Below are 19797 nucleotides of genomic sequence, written 5' to 3' on the forward strand. Positions count from 1 at the left end.
AAACCAAATAGCACCTTGATACCAAAGCCAGGAAAGCACACAACAAAAAGAGAAAACTATAGGCCAATATTTCTTATGATGCAAAAATTCTCAATAAAATCTTAGCACACGGAATCCAGCTGCACATTTAAAAAATAGTCCATTGGAACCAAGTAGGCTTCATCCCAGAAATGCAAGGTTGGTTCAACATATGCAAATATAAATAGAAGCAAAAACAAGGACCATGTGATCTCACAATAGATGCAGAAAAAACATTTGACAAAATCAGCATCCTTTTTTGATGAGAACACTTAAGAAAATAGGCATAGAGAGGACATACTCCAAAATGATAAAAAAAAACAAAAAAAAACAGCTAGGACAAACCCACAGCCAACATCATAGTGGATGAGGAAAAATTGAAAGCATTCGTTCTTAGAACTGAAACCAGGCAAGATCATCCACATTAACATTTCTACTCATCATAATGTTGGAAGTCATAAGCCAGAGCAATCAAACAAGAAAGGGAAATCAAGATTATCCAGATGGGGAAAGAAGAGGTCAAACTTTCACTCCTCGCCAACGATATGATTTTGTAGAAAACTCCAAAGATTCAACCAAGGCACTCCTGGAATTTGATAAATTCAGCAAAGTCTTGGATTACAAAATCAATGTACACAAATCAGTAGCTTTCATATATACCGATAACAGTCAATCTGAGAATCAAATCAAAGACACAACACCCTTCACAATAGCATCAAAGAAAATGAAATATCTAGGAATATATTTAACTGAAGAGGTGAAAGGCACCTATAGGAAGAATAACAAAACACTGAGGAAAGAAATGGAAGAGGATATAAACAGATGGAAAATGTATCATGCTTATGGATTGGCAGAATCAACACCGGTAAAATGTCTACACAACCCAAAATAATTACAGATTCATCTCAAGCCCCATTAATACCAGTCATTTTTCTCCCATCTAGAAAAAAATAGTTCTACGTTTCATATAGAATCAGAAAAGACTCTGACATAATGAGAACAAATTGGGAGGCTTTACTCTACCAGACTTCCAGCGATACTACAAGGCTGTAGTAACTGAACAGCATGGTACTGGCCCAAGGACAGGGACATAGACCTGTGGATCAGAACGGAGAACCCAAAGATGAAACCATCTTCATATTCCCATTTTATCTTTGACAAAGCAGACAAAAATATACACTGGGGGAAAAGAAATTTGGATTCTTTTTTTTTTTTGTAGAGACAGAGTCTCACTTTATTGCCCTTGGTAGAGTGCCGTGACATCACAGTAACCTCCAACTCCTGGGCTTAGGCAATTCTCTTGCCTCAGCCGCGCGAGTAGCTGGGGCTACAGGCGCCTGCCACAATTATTTTTGTTATTGTTGCAGTTTGGCCGGGGCCAGGTTTGAACCCGCCACCCTCAGTATATGGGGCCTGCACCCTACCCACTGGTACCATCCTGAAATTTGGATTCTTTACAGGAATCCTTGGCTTTTCAGTTTCATTTTGTGGGGCCGAGCTTTTGTTCAGCCTGCAGATCACTTGCTGGGATGCTAACTCCAGAATGGGTGGGTGACTTAGCGTGACACTCTTCTCTCCTTTGCTCAGGTACTCTCAGAATCCATTCCCACCCATTTTCCCAGGGTTTTGCTAAACCACGTCGGCCCAGTCATCATTTTCTGAAGTGTGGGCCTTTTACCTGATGGTCTCACATGTAATCGGTTCCCATGGCCTGCTGAGGTCTGAGTCTTTGGTATGGGGGGGACAAGGGGTGATAACAGGGGTGGTGACAAGGAGTTAGCCTCATCTTACAGGGAGACTTGCAGGGAGGTGACAACAGACTCCTGAAGCAGACCAGCAAAGAGTGTCAGGGCCAGTGTGGGGGGTGGGGAGGAGACCTCGGGGACCCCATTCCTAAGACATGGGGACCCACTTTTTCCAGTCAGTGTCTTCACTTTCACTCAAGGAACCAGGGAACAATCTGCAGATTGGTGGGATCAGACAGCTTTTGTTCCGGGATTATCTTGGGCCAGAGGCTGCAGGAGAGGAGAGATACTTCATGTATGGTCAAAGAGAGTCCCCGAGGAGATAGAGTTTCTCAGATTCTCTCTATCCAGAGCAGTTAAGGCAACAAGCTCATCTTGGAGTCCGAGAATTCTTCATGACTTTCATTTGGTATTGGTAGCAAAGGCCACTTTCCCCCTCAAAGCACCAATAGAAATTGCCATAGTTGATTAATTAAGGGTTGGACAACAAATCAATGCAGCAAAATTGCATTTGTGTCCCATGTAAAAATCAGTGGAAAAAAGAACTACAGGCGGGTCATGCAGTGAGATGCCCGAGCTCCAGGTTTTCACACTAGATACCTTTTTACAGCATTTGCTTCAACCAGGTGAAATCACTGATCCCAGCCCCTCCATCCATCCCCTTCCCAAGGCCCTATTATCCAAATCATACTGGTGCAAATTTCTTTACTAGTGAAGGGTCTTGGTGGCAAAAGCTAGAAAAAGGCTCCAGTTAATTGAAAATAAAAGTAAGCGTCTTGGCAAGGCATAGGCAGGAATGGCGAGGGTGGGGCGCAGCAGTCCTGCTGCCCGGGGCTGTTCTGGCTGGGGCTCAGCTGCACGGCCAGAGGGTGGGATGAGAGGGTATCTGCCCTCTTTCTGCTTCCAAATTAGGTGGGGCCAGCTTCTCAGTTATCTTGGAGTCTCCTCTCCTGAGTCAGGGCTGCCGCTCAGTGTTGGGCAAGAAAGCAGCAAACGCCCACACGCAGCCAGAGGTTAAGTTAGAGTCCCATGGGACTCACCTGGCTGCTCAGCTTTTGCGGGGATGGGGTTGCCAAGAACCCAGGCTCCTGGGGCATTTGCTGCTGGGCCACCGACATATGTGAACTCTTCTGGGTGAAGCTCAAGCATGGTCCTGAGGCCAGAGATCCTGAGCCATGGAGGGCTGTCCTCTTGAGCTCTATAGAGGCTGGTCTCCTGCATGGCAGAGTGGGACACCCTCAGGGCACTGCTGTGTGGCCAGTGGGAGGAGCTAGAGTCAGGACTAGGGCAGTTTTCCTCCATATGGGGACTGGGGATTATGAGAAAAACTGTAAACAACTGGGAGGGTGGTGCTGCTGTGGACCCCTACTGTCCAGCAGAAAGGAGTGAGCTCTGCTGCATGCTCTAGTCTCAGTGGCTCTCCAGGGAGTGGTGCTCAGACCTGCTGTGTGATTAGATCACACTGAACAATCTAACAGTCTGGGCAGCACACGGGAATCTGTAGTGACAGAAAGCATGTCAGTGGCTGCCTGGGGACAGGTGAGGGTGAGTGGGGCAGGAGGGCGGGTGAGGAAAGACAGAAGGTGGTGGAGAATCACTATCCCGATTGAGATAAAGGTGCATGCACCTGTCAAGACCATCAGATTGTGCTTTTGGTGACTGCACTTTATGGCCTGTCAGCTGGACCTCCACCAAGTCATGCCTGCCTCATCGAGGAGGCAGCTGTGTCTCTGAGGCACACAACTCTCTCAGAGAGCTAAAGAAGGCCATTTGCTTCCTTCACCCCTTCCTGGGTGCCATGTGCATGGATGCTGGGACAGTCCTGGGTCAGAAGGCAGACAGCAAACCAGGACCCATCTTGCATGTAGATGGGGTTATTATTCCTGCTTCCTAGGCCAAGTGCTCCATATGAGGTGTCCCAAGAACCAAGCTTATCTGTGCTTGGTCAGCTGTGTGTCATGCGAGCCAAAGGGGCTGGGAACCATGCTACCCACGGTGACTGGTCTTCTGGGACCTCCACACCTCTGAGAGTTGATTCCCCTTAGGTGTTGGGCTCCTGGGAGCCTGCCAGCACCAATTTTGAGGTGGGACAAGGCTGCCGGCTGTGCACCCCCACCCACCTGCCTGGTGCTGTACCTTAGGCCGGTCCTCCCTCCCATACCCCCCAGGAGCTGACCTAGGGAGGATGGTGTGAAAAAGAACTTAGGGTTGGATTCGAGCCTGGTGGGGAGAACTTAGGGGAACAGGTCTTAGCTTGGACTGGTGCTGCAAGGAAGCCAGTACAATTCCGTGATGGAGCATCTTTCTTTAGAAGCAGGTGGATGGCTCGGTGCCTATAGCTCAGTGGCTAGGGCGCCAGCCACATACACTGGAGCTGGCAGGTTCAAATTCAGCCCAGGCCTGCCAAACAACAATGAGAACTAGAACCAAAAAATAGCCGGGTATTGTGGAGGCTGAGGTAAGAGAATCGCTTAAGCCCAAGAGTTTGTGGTTGCTGTGAGCTGTGATGCCATGGCACTCTACCAAAGGCAACATAGTGAAACTGTCTCAAAAAAAAAAAAAAGCAGGTGGATGGAAAGGAGGCTCATGCTGGGACCAGTGAGGCAGCCATAGTTCTCAGAGCAGCCAGCACAGGGTGCCGGGTCACCATGGCCGGGACAGCGTGCGTTTTTGTCTGTGCTCAGGCGTGAGTGTGGAGGGGCTGGTTCCCATGTCTGCCAGTGTTGTTCTGTGACATGGTTCATGTTCAGCAGGGGAGCCCCAGGGCCCAGCCAGGACACCAGGGCTGCTGCTCTCTTTTATGCTCATCTGGAGGGAGGGGTTGGCCAGATGCACAGGGTCTCTAGCCCTTCACGGACATGTGTCCATGCCCTCCTGGCCCTGGCAATGTGACTGTCCAGGCAAGGCCTGAGCAGGTACTTTGTGCCGTGGCTGAGAGGCCTGAGTGCATTCCTGACGTGCTGCATCCGGCTAAGGCAGCGCTTCCTGCCTGTGCCTGCGTCCTGCCTGTGCTCTCCTCCAGCCGTGCCCTGCCAGATGCCCACCCCAACCCAGCGGCTGCACCCTCAGGAATCTGGCCTTTCTGGACACTGCTTGGTCCCCAGCCTGTCCTGACAAGCAGGATGATGTCCAGGACTTGGGTGCCTTGGGACCCTGCTCATTCCTGTGACACCTGCCTTCACCTGGAGTGTGAATAATTCAACCCGAGGAGGCCAGAGGAGACACTCGTAGCCTCATGGCGCTGGAGGGAGACTGGAAGACAGGAGACTTTGGTCCTCATGTTGGGCTTGGAGGCCCATGAGAGCTGTGAATATGTTTTGACTTAAATCATGCAACTCTCATCTCCCTATCTATAAATGGGATAATAATGGTCCCCCTCTGTCAGGTGACTGTGAAAGTTACATGAGCTAAAGTTTGTGAACTGCTCCTTTTTCCCTGGAGACCCTGAGTGCTCCATGGCCAGCCTTGACTGCCTTTCCATCCTGGCCAGGGAGGGCTGGACCCCAAGGCAGGGGCACATTTGGTATCCCATCCCCTCGTGGGTGCACTTAGATCCCCTCTCGTATGTTCTGCAGTTTATAAAACTGAGGGTACATCAAGCGTGGAGGGTGGCCAAGGAGGCTTTGTCCAGATGACACTGGCACCCTCCTCTTCCCCGGGCATGAGGAACTGTGTGCTCTGACCCTGCTACAGCCTCCAGGTGCTGGGCCTGGGCCTCCGGCACTTGAGGGATGGGAGCTGAGCCCTTGGTGGGTGTCTGAGTCTGTGGGCAGATGGGTATGGCTGGCCCTCTGGGTGGAGCTGAGCTGCCAAGTGGAGACCACAGTGTGGGAGAGCCACGCGGGGTACAGAAGCCCCTCCCAGGGAAGAGGAAGTCAAAGTCACCAAGGTCCCCGGGTCGTCTGTGCAGGTGGGAGCTGAGGCCCTCTCTGAGGCGGGAGCAAGCCTCTCACAGGGCAGGTGGCATCCACCTGAAGGGCGAGCTGCTGACCTCAGTGGGGTGCAGGATCCCTGTGGGATAGGTGCTCTGTGGGGTGCAGGATCCCTGTGGGATAGGTGCTCTGTGGGGTGTAGCATCCCTGTGGGACAGGTGCTCTGTGGGGTGCAGCTTCCCTATGGGACAGGTGTGCTCAGGGATGTCCTGCACACTGACCTGTCCCAAATAACCTGCATCCTGCTCTAGTAACTGATTGGAACCAGAAGTCCATGTCATTCATCCTGTTTGATTCCAGGTTGGGTGTTGAGTGGGGTGGGGGACCAAGCCTAGAGCCAGACCTGGCCCTGTGGGTACCCTGAGCAGGTGGTCCTGAACTCTCCTGGGTGTAAAAGGTTGGTGTTCTTGTGAGGGTTCTGCAAAGGCTCTGAGTGTTAAAAACATGCCCCACATTTGAAGGGGAAGCAGCCACGTGCTGGCTGACATCTTGATACTTGGAGAGTGGTGGGCAGAATGGATGCACCTCAGGAGGTGTGGGCCCTTGGCACCTGGCCCTCCATACCAACAGGCCAGGTGGGAGGGTGTTGACTGCCATGGCAGAGCAGGGGAGGACAGCTGGTGGTGTCTCCCCACCTCATTGTCCACTGCCTCAGCCCAGAGCACCTCCTCTGACCCCACCCTGAACCCCGGGGCCTGGGTTCCAGCCCCCATGACCTCTGTCAGGGTCCTGCCTTCAGTTTGCTCCTCTCCAGTGGGCCCAGCTTGTAGGGCTCCCCAGGGAGTAAGAGAAGTGTGCCAGGAAAGCCAGGAGCTTTGGGGAGAGGGTCCCCTGTCTTGTTGGGGTTATTTGTCAGAAGCACAAGGATAGCAATGGGCAGGGCTGGGATGCTTTAGGACATGTGGGAAATCCCTGTACCCAGTGTGGAGGGTCACAGAGACAGCCTCGACTGGGCCCCAGGGCTCCGGCTATTGGTGGGGAGGACAGGCCGCCTTTCTGCCCTGGAACCTGAAGGAGACTCCCTTCGAACATCTCTGCTCTGCGCTCCTATAACACGCCACCTTTCTGTGAGTCTAAGCTGCACTTTTAAAAAGACAGTTTAATACAGATCAAGATGCAGTTACATTTGATGTGCACATTTACCGTAGTGATCTCTTATTCCCCCTCAATAGCTCTTCTTCTTTTTTTTTTGAGAGACAGAGTCTCACTTTATTACCCTCGGTAGAGTGCCATGGCATCAGAGCTCATAACAACCTCCAACTCCTAGACATAGGCGATAGATACTCTTGCCTCAGCCTCCTGAGTAGCTGGGATATAGGCACCTGCCACAACAGCTATTTTTGTGTTGTTGTTGCAGTTTGGCTGGGGCCAGGTTCGAGCCTGCTACCCTTCGTATATGGGGCTGGTGCCCTACCCCCTGAGCCACAGGTGCTGCCCACAAAGGCTCTTCTTAACTCAGTGGCATCTCAGTGTCCAAAAAACAGGGTTGTTGTAAACTCCACACACGGTGTGATGTCCTGGGGAGACCCCAGTTCCTGGCCCCCCTTACTGCCTAATCCACCTAGTCTGGCCCGCTGGGAGTCTCGAAGCAGCCCACATGTTCAGGGCATCCTCAGGATAGCAGTGCAAGTGCCAGGGAAGGAGGAACAGCTTCCCCAGGTACCTCTGTGTGTGTGTGTGAGTGAGTGTGCAAGTGTGTGTGTGTGTGTGAGAGAAGAGAAGAGATCAGACTTGTCTTATGTCTGACACATAGACACAAAGTCAAGCCTCTGGCTGTGTCTGGCCCTCCTTACACGGGGAGGGGGTTACCTCTCAGCTTACCTCACAGAGCAAGTGTTTCTGATGATGCCCATGGCCTGGGTCTGCCCAGTGAGATGGGGGAAATGTCGGGGCACAGCCTGCCTCTGGGAGCTGGCCCTGCTCTGTCCTCCTACGAGCCCATCCTGGGACCTGCCCCCACCCCACATATCCCTAGTCAACAACCAGCATCCAAATGGCTGCTCAGATTCCCGACTCCAAATCCCTCCAAACAGGGCCAGTGCCTCCTTGCAGCAAGGACACACAGACCCCTGTGCAGGGCCATCCCAGTCCAGGGGCTTGTGGAGTCGTCAGGGCCACGTGGTCTGGCACTCCAGGCCTGTACTCGCTGTACAGACAGGCCGGGGGCCGACGGAGCCCCCAGCAGGCATGCAGCGAGTGGCCAGGAGGGTCCCTATCCCCTCAATCTCCAGATGGCCTCAGGATGAGGCCAACAGGGAGAGGAGCCACAGAGCGGGGAGCAGGGGTCCATGCCAGACCCACTCCACTCCCATGGCACAGACTTTCTAAAAAGAGTCCTTTGGGGCCTTTCCGGGGCACCCGGGTTTCTTGTGCATGTGCCTCTGTGGGGCATAGACTGTGTGAGGGGAGAGGCTCGGTCCCTATGGGCAGGGGGGCCTGGGGCCCCGAGGTGTAGCTTCAGGGCCTCCCCCACCCCCAAGCTGACTTCAGGCAGGTCTCTCAGCCCTTCTGAGCAGGGTATTGTGCTGCACAGCTGGAGTGACCATCCTGAGGGGTCCCTGCAGGGCTGTGGGGAGGGCACCTGGGATGCGAGTTCTCGGCTTTCTATGATGTGTCCTGCTGTCTGTGGAGCTGCAGAAGTGTCTGCACTCGGAGGGAGATGGTTGGGATAGCACCTGCCAGAGGACAGCATGTGCCCTTCCTGCCCTGGTGGCTGGCAGCTGTGACCTGGGAATGCAGGCCAGAGAGGACGCTAATCGGGAGGCATCTATAGATGGGGACAGGGGTTGTCTGCCAGCTGGGCAGGTGGGTAGGGGGAGTGGGGGGCCTGCTCTTGAGAGGGACCTCCCCCAGCTGGCTCCACAGCCAGCTCTGGTTCACATCAGCCCATGGATTGTGCAGTGCCACCACACAGCTGTGCCTTCTCAGGGAAAGGAAGCCACGTTCCTCCCAGGGCACAGGCGGGTGCAAAGTGTGGGTGAGAAGGTGCTCTCAGCCAGAGCCTGACTGGCGCCTACAGGCAGGGGATGCCCCGTGCTGCAGTGCAGAGCGCAGGCCACACACTGACTGGCTGAGAATGGAGCCGGCAAGTCAGAGCTCAGTGCTTTGTGAGTGATGTCACCAACACGGCGCAGCTCATCTGTGAGCCAGAGCAGGTCCCTGTCCCTGTCCCTGTGGACACAGCCAGCAGGGAACAAGGGACAGTGAGACTTGTCTGCTAGTCTCTCAGCTCAGTAAACCTCGCATGAGGCATCGTGTGGTAATGTTTGTGGAAGCTGGGACCGGGGTCAGAAAGACCTGGTCCCAACTCTGAAGACACCGCCAGGTAGCTTCGTGCTTCACTGCTCTGAGCTTCACTTTCCTCATCTGCAGAATAAAGACAGTCAGACCTGCCCCACTGTGGGACGAAACAATGTCTCTAAGGCACAGGGCTCACGCCTGGCCCTTACTCTATGGCTACTTTATTCCAGGTATTATTTTTATAAAGAGGGAGACAAATCCTTCCAACATCACAGGGGCTATTCTTTTAAGAGCTGTTTGCATCTGCTTGGGGCCGGAGCAGAGGAGCAGAGGCAGGATCTCCCCGCCTCCAACAAGGTTTAGGGGGAGAGACTGCTGCTGCCAGCAGTGCAATGGCAGCGTCCGTGGGCACTCAGGAATATGACCAAGAAACAGTCTTCTGGGGAGCCCAGAAGTGGAGGCGCTGCACCCTGCCACTGGTTGGGGGGTAGGAGGCGGGGGCTCAGGGAGCCAACAGGAGGCAGAGCACACACAGCAGCATGGGGAGCTCAGCGCCAGGCACCATTCTGCCTGCAGAGCCTCCAAGAAGACCATGTGGACAAGGTGCTACCCGAGCGAGACTCTAAAGAATGCGCCAGGGGAGCCTGCTCAGGAAAGCAGGGGCAGCAGGCTTGGAGGCAGAGGGGTAGTGAGCTTGTGTGGGGAGCGTTGAGCATCTCAGGAGCAAATGCCTGGGATGAGAAGAGAGCGGTCTGTGCTGTGAGCAAGACCACTGGGGAAGGCAGGTGTGGGCAGTGCTGAGACTGTAGTACAGACCCCAGCCGCTCCTCAAGGCTGGCCTCTGGCACCCAGGGCCCAGGAGCAGGACAGAGAAGGGCAAAGGCTCGGCGGCTAAGAGCACAGTCTCTAAAGGCCTGTCACTCTCCAGGGCTCCAAGAAAACCTTTCTTCCCTGGGCCTGGGCCTGCCTCAGGTTCTAGGGATGAAATGCCTCTGTTTGGTAGCCTGACGCTTCCAGGTCAGAGGCCCCATTGTGGGTCACCAAGGCTGTTCAGACACCACAGCCTCATGTGCTTGGTTCTTTGGGCCTCTGTGGGCCCTTCCATAGCCTTCCAGCCTCTCCCTCTGAGATGAGATCTTCGTGTCTGTCCCAGGCCCAATTTGGGGTCTGCTGGAGGGAATGTTGCACAATGGTTCACAGTCCAGCATGACCATACATGTGGCCCGAGATGAATCAGGAGGGTAAAAAATTCAGGGGAGCAGGTAAAGGAGGGTACAGGGCCAGGGCGTCTTGGCCCAACCTCAGGCTTCCTGCCTGAACATCCCACCTGTATCAGGGGGCTGTGGTTCAGGCAGACTGAGGACAGGGGGAGGTCTCGAGAAGGCGTTGTATGCCACCACCTCTCTTCCTGACAGCCTTCAGTCGCGGGACACTCTGCAAAGGGCACAGCCTGTTTCACAGGCATAGTGAGTCTCTGCTCAAAAGGTCACCTGAGGACAAACTCCCACCCAGGTGTGACTGCCCATGATCCTGGCATCTGTATCATTAACTTCCAGGAACATACCTTCTCCTTTTGGCACAGGGTCCCATGGGGGTCCGTGGCACAGGCTGGCCTTCTGCAGTGGGGTGTGGGCACAGTGCCAGGGTGCCATGTGCAAGCTGCTCATTTGCTTGGGCCCCTGCTATGTGAAAGCCGTATATGAGGAATGCTGGGGCTGTACAGTGTGGGCCAGGAGGTGGACTAGAGGGCACTAGTGAGCCTGGATGGAGGGACAAAGTGGACTGGAGGGTGAGGACGCCTGCAGTCTGGCCCCAGCCTTGCTGGTATCTTGCTCTGTGGTTCTTCACAAGTCACCTCCCTGTAGGTCTCAGTCCTTTCATCTGTCAGATGGGTTATTATGAGGGCAAGCTCTGATGAGATGTGTGCAAATAGCTTGGAAAGCTACAAAACATGTCCAATAAAGGAGAAATGGCAAATTTTTAAAATTATAGCCTGTCCATACAAAGTAATTAATAAAATTATATCATAGAATAATATTTAATGACTCAAGAAAATGTTCATAGTACACTCTTAGGCTAAATAATGTATATAAGAATATATGCACTATGACCTATAATTTCATACTAATGATAAAAATCTGTTCATAAGCTCTAAGGTACATTAAGGTATAAAAACCACAGGTCAGACCTTGTGCTGGGTTCTTTTTTTTTTTTTTTTAGGTGAGGTCCCAGCGATCACCCTCCCTCCACCCGCCACCCCCTCCCATCCCCTCATCCTCCTCTTCTCCTTTCTGGGCTATAATTGTGTTTAATGTTTTTTTTAATTTATTTATTTTTATTGTTAAGTCATAGCTGTGTACATCAGTGCAATCAAGGGGTATAATGTGCAGGTTTCATATACAATCTGAAATATTCTCATCAAACCGTTCAACGTAGCCTTCATGGCATTTTCTTAGTTACTGTATGTAGGCATTTGTATTCTGCATTTAGTAAGTTTTGAGAGATTGCAGTGGCATGGGCTGAACCCCCTGCCCTAGGCCTGGGCTCTGGCATGGGGGCAAACATTGCACACTCACTCTATCAAGGGCAACTCCATGAACTTGAAGTCATCATGGCCCGCTTCTTCCTAGGAAATGAGGCGGGGCGCACACTGGGGAAGCTCTACTCCCAGCTGATGTGGCAAGAAGAATATGGGGCTCTCACTCGCATTCCTCCCAGCCTGGTGCTTCGATTTCATCCCAGGAGAGCAGGCTGCTGTGGCTCTCACCCCGGCCCCTGCTGCAGGAGCTCTGTTCCTGGCAAGCACTGCTGAGAGTTTGGGGCTGCCTTCTAGGCCCAGCTCACACTGTGTATGAGGTGGAAGCCTGTGCCACGGCAGGCTTGAAGGACTGGGGCTCCTTTTACCCCCACCTCAGCTCACTCATAGGGTGGAAGTTCCGTGCCAGGACGGGCACACCAGGGTTGCCAGCCAGTCAGGTGCTCTGGCAGAGTAGGGCATTACTCAGGAAGTGCAGGCCCCCACCCAGCCTTGTGTGCAGAGCTCCTGCCAGGGGAGAGGTAGGCCATGGGGACCCTGGAGATCCAGGGGAGGAGGCTCACTGTTTATTTGGAACAGAAAGTGGAGAACTTCATTTCTAAGATTCTGCCGAAAACAGTGGAGCTCTTGGTGGAAGGTGATCGAGAGGAAACTTGTAGCTTTATGAGTCAGGGTTGTCAAGACCACCCTTGGGCGGATAGTTCACTGGGACTCAGAGGACTCGGAAAGGCTATTACATTCTGTGTTACACTTTATTACAGTGAAGAGATCCATATTTAAATTAACAGAGGGAAAACCAGGGAGATGGTGTGCAGGAGACACCAGGTGCAGCCTGCCAGGAGTCCCCCGGCCCGGTGGAGGGGCTCATAGTGCTCACCTCCTCAGCAACGATGGGTGACAACTGTGTGAAGTGTTGCAAGCAGGGAAACCCCAAGCCTGTGTCCAGGGTTTTACTGGAGTTGGTTTCATGTGGCCTGAGTACTACGTGGCAGAGCTTTGCTGTTCAGACTCCAGCCGCTCAGCATGGCCTGAGACTGTGACATCACACTTCCACCGTTGACAGAGTACCTAGCAGAAGAGTCATAGGGATGCGGGAGCCTTGAACAACACTGCAAACCAATGAGATGGACCTAACAGACATCTCAGAGTAGTCCGCCAAACAGAAATGGAATATGCATTTTTCTCAAGTACACTCAGTACTATCTACAGAATAGAATGTGTGCTAGAGCCGTAAAACTGACCCCTAAATTAAAAGGATTGAAATCATATAAAGTGCCTTTTTTTAACAAACGTGAAATTAAAGTATAAATCAATAACTGAGGGAAGTCAAGAAATCCACAAACAACATACTTCTTAGTATAGAAGTCATAGATCCAAGAAGAAAGCAAAAGGAAAAATAGAAAATACTTTGAGATGAATGAAAACAAAATACATCAAACTGAAGGGAAGGGTGGCACCTGTGACTCAAAGGAGTAGGGTGCCGGCCCCACATGCTGGAGGTGGCAGGTTCAAACTCAGACCCAGCCAAAAACTGCAAAAAACAAACAACAACAACAACAAAAAAAAAAACTGAAAAGGATGATGGTTCGGTGCTTGTAGCTCAGCAGCTAGGGCACCAGCCACATACACCAGAGTTGGCGAGTTGGAACCCAGCCTGGGCCTGCCAAACAACAACGACAACTACAACTAAAAAAGAAATAGCTGGGTGTTGTGGCAGGTGCCTATAGTCCCAGCTACTTGGGAGGCTGAGGCAAGAGAATCGCTTAAGCCCAAGAGTTTGAGGTTGCTGTGAGCTGTGACACCACAGCACCCTACCCAGGATGACATAGTAAGAGTCTGTCTCAAATAAATAAATAAATAAAAAACTGAAGGGATGGAGTTGAGTGGTGCTTAGGGAAGATTATAACTGTAAATGCCTACATTAAAAAAAGAAGGAAGAATGAACAATCTGAAAAGGAATTTAAGAGGGTGGGCTCCGGCCACGGGGTGGGCGGGGGTGATCCACAGAGGGCCATCCAGCGCCGCCTGCCTCCACGGCCCATGGGAAGAGTCAACCCGGTGGGCCGGCATTAAACTGAAAAGAAGACGTCCCTGTATGATGACCTGGGAGTGGAGACCAGTGACTCAAACACAGAAGGCTGGTCCAAAAAACTTGAAACTGCTGCAGTCTCAGCTTGAGGTGAAGAAGGCAGCTCTCACCCAGGCCAGGAGCCAAAGCACAAAGCAAAGGACAGTTCTGGTCCCAGTCGTTGACCTAAAGCGAGGAGGCTCCTCAGATGACAGGCAGGTCCTGGACACACCACCACCTGTGGCCATGGTGCTGAAGGATCCAGTTCCCAGCGGGTTTTCTGCCAGGGAGGTTCTTTAGCTGCTGAGTGTGACCCTATGTTCCCTAACGACTACAAGAAAGTAGTGAAGTGCCACAGAGAGGAGCGGCAGAGACAGCGGGAGCTGGGAAGGCAGAAGGAAATAGAAGACAGGCAAGAGCCGGGTCAAGTCAGGCACGAAGCCAGTGGGTTTTCAAGACGACCATCTGATGAAGATGAAGATTATGAGTGAGAGGCCGAAAAGAAGTATGAGCTCCACCGACGTCTCTGGTAGAGAAAGACAGAGTTACCTCGAGATTTTCCTTATGAAGAGGACTCGAGACCTCGCTCACAGTCTTCCAAGGCTGCTATCCCACCCCCGGTGTAGGAAGAGCAGGACAGACCGAGGTCTCCCACGGGGCCCAGCAACTCCTTCCTTGCTAACATGGGGGCGCAGTGGCACATAAGATGGTGCAGAAGTGTGGCTTCTCGGAGGGCCAGGGCCTGGGGAGGCACGAGCAGGGCCTGAGCCCTGGAGAAGACCAGCAAGCGTGGTGGCAAGATCATTGTGGGTGACGAGACAGAGAAAGGTGACTCCCCAGATGCAACCAAGAAGTCAGATTCAAATCCGTTACCTGAAATACTCAAGTGTCTTACTAAAGTGGTCCTGTTACGGAACATGGTTGGTGCAGGAGAGGTAGATGAAGACCTGGAAGTGGAAACCAAGGAAGAATGTGAAAAATACGGCAAAGTCGGAGAATGTGTGACATCTGAAATCCCTGGGGCCCCAGACGACAAAGCAGTACGGATATTTTTAGAATCTGAGAGACTGGAATCAACATTTAAAGCTGTCGTTCATCTGAATGGGAGGTATTTTGGTGGATGGGTGGTTAAAGCATGTGTCTACAATTTGTATAAATTCAGGGTCTTGGATTTGGCAGAACAAGTTTGACTTTAAGAACTAGAGCACGAGTCATCTCCAGTGATCCTTAAGTGAGCTACGGGCTGGGCAGAGGAGCAAAGCCACAGCCCCCACGGCTGCTGGGTGCTGAGACTCTTGGAGAAACTTCTAGGAAATATGTTGGTTGAACCCTTTTTTGTTTTGTGAGTTTTTTTTTTTTTTTTTTTTTGCAGTTTTTGGCCAGGGCTGGATTTGAACCCGCCACCTCCAGCATATGGGGCTGGTGCCCCACCCCTTTGAGCCACAGGTGCCACCCTGTTTTGTGTTTTTTTAATATAGTATAAAAATCCTTTAAAGAAAAAAATATTGAAAAGGAATTTAAGAAAACAATTTCCTTTATAATAGCATTGAAAAGGATAAAATGCTTGGGAACGTACTTCACCGAGGTTATTACACACTGTGAAAGATTTGTACACTGACAACTACAAAACTTTGCTGAAAGAAATTTAACAAGACACAAACAAATGGAAAGACATTCCATATTCCTGGATTAGAAGACTTAATGATGTCAGTCCTGCTGGCATCACTGATATACAGATTCAGGGCATTCCCTATCAAAAACTCAATGATGTATTTTGCAGAAATAAAAAAAAAATTCATCCTAAAATTTCTATGGAATTTCAGAGGCCCTGAATAACCAGAACAGTCTTGCAAAAGAAGAACAAAATCAGAGAAGAAAACATAATAAATCATCGTCCATTGGTTTAGGCAATGGTTTTTTAGACACAACATCAAAAGCAGAAATTACAAAAGAAAAATTATGTAAATCTGTACTTTATCCAAATTAAAAACTTGTGCTGCAAACAAAATTACTAACGATAAAGTTAAAAGACAATTGACTCAATGGGAGAAAATATTTTCAAATCATATACCTGATAAAGGATTTACATCCAGAATATATATAAACAACCCTTACAATTCAATAATACAAATACTTCCTCTTTCATGTTTACATGGATGGAGCTGGAACATAGTCTTCTTAGTAAAGTATCTCAAGAATGGAAGAAAAAGTATCCAATGTACTAAGCCCTACTATGAAACTAATTTATGGCTTTCGCATGAAAGATATAACCCAGTTATAACCTAAGAATATGGGGAAGGAGGAGAGGGAGGGGAGGGAGGATGGGTGGAGGGAGGGTGATTGGTGGGATTACACCTGCGGTGCATCTTACAAGGGTACATGTGAAACTTAGTAAATGTAGAATATAAATGTCTTAACACAATAACTAAGAAAATGCCAGGAAGGCTATGTTAACCAGTGTGATGAAAATATGTCAAATGGTATATATATGTGTATATACATATATATATACACATATACATGTATATATATGGAAAATGATCAATAAATGTTAGCGTTTGTTATCTTAAAAAAATAAAGAATTTCTCTTAACTTATGCTATTTGCTGAGCAAAAGATACATTCAGCTATAGTTATGTCTTCTGTATCTTCTCGGGGGATAGATTTCATTTTCATACATTAATGAATGGATCCTACAAGTTAGTTAAACTTTTTTTGTTACAATAAACAGCAATAAAAATTATGTAAATATTCAAGTAATTTTTTTCTAATTAAAGGAAGTTGGAAGCACTGAAAAAAAAAAAGTAGGGAAAGGGCCAGGTTCAGTGGCTCAGGCTTGTAATCCTAGTGCTCTGGGAGGCTGAGATGTGAGGATCACTTGAACTCAGGAGTTCTACACCAGCCTGAGCAAAATCGAGACTCATCTCTACAAAAAAATAGAAAAATTAGCCGGGCATTGTGGCAGGTGCTTGTAATCCCAGGTATTCTGGAGGCTGAGGCAGGAAGGTCCGTTCAACCCAGGAGTTTGAGGTTGCTGTGAGCTATGATGAACGCCACTGCACTCTCACTGGGGTGACAGAGTGAAAACCTGTCTTCACGGGAAAAAAGAGGGGGGAGGATTTGAATAGACACTTTTCCAGAAAGGGTATACAAATGCCCAGTAAGCATATAAAAATGTCTTTGTCATAATCAGCAGTTGGGAAATGCAAATCAAAACTGCAATGAGACACCGCTTTGCAGCTATTAGCATGGCTGCAGTAAAAAGTATAGAAGTTAATGTTGGCCAGAATATGGAGAAGTTGGGACCCTCGTACATTTCTAGTGGGATTATAAAGCTGTGCATCCACTTTGGAGAACAGTTTGGAAGTTCTCAAATTGTTATATAGAACTACCTTGTGACTCGGTGGTATGGTTTCCATGTTTGGCCCCTCCAAACCTCTTGTTGAAGTTGGGTCCCCAGCGTCAGGGCCTGCTGGGAGGTGTTTGGGTCATGGGGGCAGACCCTTCACGAATGGCTTGGCACCCTCCCCATGATAATAAGTTCACTCTTACTTTATTAGTTCACGCAAGAGCTGTTTGTTTAAAAGAGCCTGGTGCCACCCTCTGCTCTTTGCTCCTCCTGCCGTGGGACACACCCTGCCCCTTCCACCTTGGAATTAGAAGCTTCTGAAGCCCTCACCAGAAGCAGGTGCTGGCACCAGGCTTCTGGTACAGTCTGGCAAATAAACCTCTTCTCTTTATAAATTGCTCAGCCTCAGATATTCCTTTATAGCACGCAAACCACACAATGCACCCAGCAATTCCACTCCTATGCATTTATCAAAGAGAAATGAAAGCATTCATCCCCACAAAGACTTGTGTGCCAGTATTCCAAATGACTTTGTGAAATTGTGAACAACTCATATATCCGTCAGCAGTTGGGAGGATAATGAAGTTGCAGCATATTCATATGATGAAATATTGGTTATCAGCAAAAGCATGTGTTATTGACACATCCAATAATGTACACAAATCTCTAAACGTGTATGCCTAGTGACAGGAGCCAGTCGCAAAAGACCACGTAATGCCTTTATAGGAGCTATCCAGAATAAGCAAATCTTTAAAGATAGGAAACCTCCCTGAATTCTTCAAAATCTTAAATTGTGGTTGTAAATTTCATAATCAAGCCCTTGCTTATGTAACAAGTCCTGCCCACAATGACGAGAAGCATGCCTTCTACCTCACGCCATCGCACAGGCTCTGCCTATGACACAGACAGTTAATAATCAAAGGTCATTTATTTTTCTGCCTGAAGTAATTTTTTGTTTCTCCTTAGGGTTACATGTGCATGGTTCCTTAATCGTCTGCATTCAGCAGGCCCTTGAACTTCTCCCCCACCTTGATCCTCATGCTGTGATCACCTCTGCTAGTCTGCACCTGAGTGTGGGCAGAAAGGAGAACTTTGTGGTCTGACTCACACTCCATTCTCCTTGTGTAGGGATGTGTGGGTCAGCATGTCTCAGTATGGAATTGGCTCTTTCGGCTGTCACGTTTCATTGTGGACTAAGATCCCTGGGCTCTTTCCTTGTGTGCTGTTAAGTGAGGTCCAGCAACCTAAACCAGGCAACGTTTTTGGAGACGGATAAAATACTGTGTCGAGTGCAGAGCCTGGTCTCATGCCACCCAAGACCAGCCTTCTAAATAAGTACAGTGGCCACTTACAAGGTAGAAAACATGGTGCCAAATAAAATAGACTTAGCATCTCCTAAAATCTGTCTCTTTAGAGCTCGGTTATTCTGATACGCGGTACTTGTACGCCAAAATATAAAATCTTGCATTTCCTAGTCAGAACTCTTATCAGAAAATGCAATCCTCCTCAGAAATGGGACCACTGACCCATGGCCCCCCCAGTGCAAGGAGGGATTATAAGACTCTGCTGAGTAGAACAAAGTTTTGATGGAGAACATATTTGCAAGTTGCATATGCAGTAAAGGATTTGTATCCAGGACATGTTAAGAACTCTCAAAACCAAACAGTAAAGAATGAAACAACTAAATTAAAAATGGGCAAAAGATGTAAACACACACTTCACCAAAAAAGATACACAGATGGCAAAAGTAAAAACATGAATGCTATATGTTCAGTGTCCTTAGCCATGCAGGAAATGCCACTTAAAACCCCTAGCAGAATGATTACCTAGTTTTCTTTCTTTTTTTTTTTTTATTGTTGGGGATTCATTGAGGGTACAATAAGCCAGGTTACACTGATTGCAATTGTTAGGCAAAGTCCCTCTTGCGATCATGTCTTGCCCCCATAAAGTGTGACACACACCAAGGCCCCACCCACCTCCCTCCGTCCCTCTTTCTTCTTCCCACCCCCCATAACCTTAATTGTCATTAGATTGCCTAGTTTTCTATTGCAGCTGAAATAAATATTACAAGCCATGTGGCTCGAAATGACACCGGTTAATTATCCTGCAGTTCTGTGTGTCAGACTGAAGAGGGTCTCGCTGTGCTAAGTTCAGGGTGTCAGCAGGGCTGCATTCTCTTCTGAGGCCAGCACCTTCCCTGGCCGTGGCTGGCCCCTTCCTGCATCTGTGAAGTCGGGGCTACAGCTACGTCTCACGTGGCAGCACTCTGCCTGTGCCTCTGTCCTCACAGCTTCTCAGACTTGGTCTCTTCTGCCTCCTCTTCCATTTGCAAGGACCCTGAGGTTACAATGGGTTCATCTGGATAACCCAGCATTATCTCCCACTTTAAGGTCAGGTGATTAGTGACCTCAGTGCTATCTTCAAAGTCCCTTTTGCCATGTTACATAACAGGGGGACATAACCCGGGGACAAAGGTCGTGGAGGCCAAAATCCTATCTGCCAGAGGTGGTAACAGTATGACCCCCAAATCCCACTCAGGTGTGTCCCCTAGAGCAGTGGTCCTCAACCATTTTGACACCAGGGACGGGTTCATGGAAGACGGTTTTTACACAGACTTGGAGGTGGAGGGTTCAGAATGATTCAAGCATGTCACACACAGCTCTCCTCAGATATCAGGCATTAGAATCTCGCTCAGATCTCTCACAGGTACAGTTTACAGTTGGGTTCAGGTGCCTGTAAGCATCTAATTCCTCCCTGGTGTTAAAGAGGTAGAGCTCAGGAGGTGACGTCAGCGATGGGGACTAGCTGTAAATACAGGTGAAACTTCATTGGCTCACGCACCACTCACCTCCTGCTGTGCGATCCAGTTTCTAACAGGCCAGAGACTGGTGCCAGTACCCCATGGCCAAG

At 49.7% G+C, this 19797-nt stretch overlaps 1 protein-coding gene and 1 pseudogene across 1 annotated transcript in view; both read left to right on the top strand.

The window, feature by feature from the left end:
• The window catches only part of ARHGEF4 (Rho guanine nucleotide exchange factor 4), a 219169-nt gene that overhangs the window by 5921 nt on the left and 193451 nt on the right, over window positions 1–19797 (top strand). The gene's annotated exons all lie outside the window — the stretch shown is intronic.
• Window positions 11547–14789, top strand: LOC128589889 (splicing factor 45-like; annotated as a pseudogene).

Source organism: Nycticebus coucang, chromosome 7, assembly GCF_027406575.1.
Source record: "Nycticebus coucang isolate mNycCou1 chromosome 7, mNycCou1.pri, whole genome shotgun sequence".
NCBI lineage: Eukaryota > Metazoa > Chordata > Mammalia > Primates > Lorisidae > Nycticebus > Nycticebus coucang.